At 45.3% G+C, this 4,537-nt stretch overlaps 1 long non-coding RNA gene across 1 annotated transcript in view; it reads left to right on the top strand.

The window, feature by feature from the left end:
• The window catches only part of LOC107018771, a 5,435-nt gene extending 3,685 nt beyond the window's left edge, over window positions 1–1,750 (top strand). Inside the window, exon 2 of the long non-coding RNA XR_001456667.2 lies at window positions 1–1,750. This exon is cut by the window's left edge and continues 1,625 nt beyond it. This is a non-coding gene — a long non-coding RNA (uncharacterized LOC107018771).
• Window positions 1,751–4,537: the final 2,787 nt, after the last annotated feature.

Raw genomic sequence — 4,537 nt, forward strand, 5'->3', positions numbered from 1 at the left:
AGTAGAACCGGGTTGCGCTGCTTGATGCTCCGATCGAAAACAAATCAGTGGGGCCATGCCGGTACGACTGAATATGCGTTAGAAAGGTCAATCCCTCCCCTACGACACCAAAAAAACCGGGCCGAACTTCTAAACCGCCCGCTTCCATAGAACAATATCGTGGCAACGTAGACCTAAGTGGTCATATTGGATCCTTGGGAACCATCACAAGTACGGCCGGCCTATATATATTTGAACGAAAATGCCGTGTCGTCCAGCGGAGCCTAGAAGAAGGTGACTCGCGCAGACAGCTGACTCCTTTTCAATAGAAAAGAATAGCCAAACCAACCCAGCTGGCTGGTCAATCTCAGAGATCGTATCGGCCGGCAAACCGGAGACGGACGACCACGGTCCCGGCCTTACCAGCACCGGAGGTGTACTAATCAATGAACCCACGAAACCAACTTTCTTTTATGACAAAATAAACCAAGCCTAAGCGGTCACGACATCTTGTTGATATTGATTGAGTTGGAGGGACTGGACTTTCGCTGACTGAATCCATCCATAAACCTAGACCGCGGTAACCTTCGTAACCAAAGCGTCACGACAACATCCAAAGGTGACCTTTGGGTTCTTAAGTAGGGGGGCAAGGAGGAGCACGTAGGAATGCCGACCACTACATAAGCCACTAGTGGCTGAGAGAAAGCGAGCAGCACCTTGTATAGGTTGGGCGGAGCTTAAAGAAGCAAGCCCCTATCAGAGAAAGCCATTGCGCGCTAGCCTAGCTAGCTAACGTTTTTCAGCTGGCTGTTATGTTAGTTGTAGCGCGCCTTCCCTCCTTCTCTCACTTTGGAAAGATTTTTCCGTATTTTCTTATGATGACCTGGTCGAGAGAGTACGATACATCGGTGTAAAAGATTTCCTTTTTTCTGTGAGCTTGGTTTACTTGACCGAAGGGTGCAGTAGAACTTGAAGGAGAGGAATAAATACCTGGTCTATAATTTTGACAAAAGGAGGACCGCTATTGGGAAATATCTTCTTGGTCGTCATCAAAGAAGTTGACGTCCGGGGCTTCCTCTTTCCCTTTAAAATAAAAGCGGTGAAGTGAAGTCCATCCTAAAGTTCCAAATCTACATCCAACACCAGAGGTTCCTGATGAGAACAAATTGTAAGGCGTTGAAAGAAACCCTTAAGAAAGATGTCAAGACCCTCTTTGACTTTGATATAGAACACATAAAGGGGGAGAGTCACAGTCTCCCTTATTTCCTAACAATAAAATTCTTTTTTGGAAGGGCCAGTAACAATGCGATATTCCATAGATAAGCAAGAAACTGAAGCCTCTCTTTTTATTTATGATGTACCGGCTTGAATTCACTTTCACTTTAGGAAAGGATTTCTTTCTCCTCAAAGTAGGTGTTCGCTCCGCAGCACGAACAGGTCGAGATGCGACGTCGATCACATCGGGTGGGGCCATTCTCCCAGAGCAGAGCTTGAAGCAAGGGTCAGAACTTTAGGCGGGGCCTCTGTCGATAGAGCTAAAGCAGTCATTCATTAATCCACCCTCGACATACTAAGCAAAAGGGCTGATCCAACTACAGAACAAATACAGACATAAACATAAAAAATACCGCACAGAGCGCCCGCTCTAAAAAGCTGCCCTCCGGCATTCGTCCTTCAAACTACCCACCAATCATCCAACACAACCAACTATTCATAAAAGAGAAATGAATTACAGAAATCAGTGAATGAAATAAGGCGAAAAAAAAAAAAAGAAAAGACCTAGGAACGAGCAGGGAGGATTGGTTTCCCCACCTTAAAGTACCGAGCATTTTAGGGGTCTAGCTCGCTGATATAAAAAACCGGAAGATTCAATCCAGGGACGCTTGGGACTGGATTGAATCCTTAGTTAGAGAGAGGGGCTAAGCTAAGCCTACGTAACGAAATGGGAACAGCCCTTTTTGTCCGCTTTCAGCTATGCTATATAGATGGGCTACCTTTTGAAATAAAACGGAATATGTAAGTAAGTAGCATCTAGAATAGAATCCAGAGCAGCTAAGAAAAAAAAAGGGTTGAACCCGGCTCACAAACCAGGAGATCTGGGGGCTTTTGCCCGCTCATCATCAATCCCATTCTACTACTCTGTTAGTACAAATTCTTGTCAGTCTCCGAGGGACATCGAAGACTTGGAACTACATCGATAGACAAAGCATTTTCCTTCCTCACTACTATCTCGAGAGAAGCAATCGGCTTGGGATGATGTCATTGGTTCTTTTCTTCTCTTTCCCTCTCGGGAGCTTCCTTTCGGAGTCGACGTGCTTCCTTATTCGCGAGAATTTCCTCCCTCCGGTGCTGTCTCCTCACTAAGCACTCTTCTTGTCGTTTCAACCTTTCCTCATATCTAATTTGGCCTGAAGTCTTTCTTTAGCCTGATCAGATAATGGTGCTCTACTTTTGGACATAGGATTTGATATCACCCAATTCTTCGTTTACTAACGTAGAACTCATACTACGCCGGATTTGATGTTTCAAAGAAGTAGGTGGTTGTTAACCACCGAAGTCTAGTTGATGTTTACATATGTAACTTAACCTATTCTATTTATATTAGAGACTTTGACTATGTCGTCATCTATCTGTTATCGGGAATGGGTCTTTTGTCCTCTGGTATCGGGCATCCGGAATCAGTATCGTTAATTGGCAATTTCTCTCTTGTGCCATTAGCGAATCCCTTTAGAGGAGTCGCCCGGTCATCCCTTGCAATGAAATTGGGAAATCTTTCACGCAATAGCGCGTGTTTGAAGTCCTACTAAGCTAAAGAAGCAGATGAAGCATCGGGTCTTGGAGAAGAATAAGATCACAGAGCACAGCAAACCGCTAAACCATGTGCGCGTGATTTTGCTCGCCTATCATGAGTTTGACTTGCGCTCTAAAGCTGTCTTTTTGAGGAAGACCGGAGAGAACCTTTATGACATTCTTGTGGATAAAGCAGTCGGTGAAGCCTTTTCTTATGTTGTTTAAGACCCCTTATCGGGAAACTCTGGCAAGGTATATTATTCCTTTTTCCCAGTGGGTGCAGGCTTCATCGAAAGGCTCTCCGCCTCGTGGCATTATTGGGTTCGCTTGCAAACAACACTTCTCCTCTCGCCTATTCCTTTCCGTTAACTATTGAGATATATCACAATTTGCATTACCCTCCTAGAAAGCATTCCTCTTTCTGACCGCAGCACCATATCTTGACCCTTTTCTCGATTTGGTCCATTTCGAGTTGGCCCATTCCCCTTCGACCGGTCGTAAAAGGAGAAGAACTGAGAGAGTATGCTATGCGCAGACTGCCTTGCTGCTTGCTTTCTTTGAGGAATTTTGGAGTGAAGGGCGATGCCAGTCGATTGAGACTCTGCTTCCTACATACCAGACTTTGATCAATCATACATGATAGGAGAGAAATCGTCTGATTAAGAAAGAAGGGTTCCGCCTCTCGCTAATACAATACAGGGATAACACTGACATGACTCAATTCCCGTCTTCTCTAGTGGGAATTCTGATCCCGAATAACTAAATAGCGTCAGTGAGGATGCCCAGTAGCTTCTCTTTCAGCTTCTTACCCGCGTGGGGCCTTTCCCTCTCTTCCTCTTTGTTGAAGGTAACCGTCCAGTCTTGGAAGTGAGGGTCTTGCAATCATTCCAATCCCTCTACTCTAGTATTAGTAGTTTCCTGAAGCCATTCAGCTATCATTCTAGTTTTTAGTAAAGTGACTGCCGTTGTTGATGTTCGATCGTTTAACTCGCAGCCAAGGAATGTTCCTGATCTGCGAACAGAACCGAAGGAGGTTACCGCGACAACAAACCAACATGCATGATTTAGAGAAGGATGATGATCTATCGTGTACGCAGGGATCGCTATTGGATAGAGCCGCGTGAGATACATTCTTCAATCGCGAGCCAAGGGTTTACAGTACTATCGCCAGGTTGGGCGAGTGGCTGTCGTCCAGGCATTTCCCCCTCTTTCATCACCATTGAAAGCGCTTTGTCCCGCCTATCAGAACCGCTTCCACCTCTGGGACTTCGGAGAGCCGCTAAATAATGAGGTTCGGCATCTGCTTGAGAAGGAAGAAGAAGGGTTGGATCCGCTCTTAAAGAAGACGTTCCGGGGGGAAGAGTTAGAAGTATGAGTTCCGTTCATATTATAGCATTAGCCGCACTTGGGCGAAGACGAACTAAAAGCAAGTCCTTTTTAGCATAAGACTCAGATAAATATACGGTTAGCAGCCAGTTCTGAGATTAAGGAAAAGGCAGTGATTAGCGATTAGAGGAATATAACTATGCAACAGCGGATATGCGACATCGAATATATATCCTTTCAGTCAGGTATATCCTCTCAAGTAAGCTTTCCCTCTCGGCTTCGTTAACTAGACTTGAGAAACAGCGCCTGAATTCCCTTTTTCCGCTTTTCCGTACTTTCTTAATACACTAATTCTCTTTCATTCCGTTAAGCTATACCTTGCCTTGAACCAGGCCTCGTGCTTGCCCTAGCAAGAAAGGGGATGCGCTAAGGCGCAACGGCT

Source organism: Solanum pennellii, chromosome 5 (genome assembly GCF_001406875.1).
Source record: "Solanum pennellii chromosome 5, SPENNV200".
NCBI classification, from domain to species: domain Eukaryota; kingdom Viridiplantae; phylum Streptophyta; class Magnoliopsida; order Solanales; family Solanaceae; genus Solanum; species Solanum pennellii.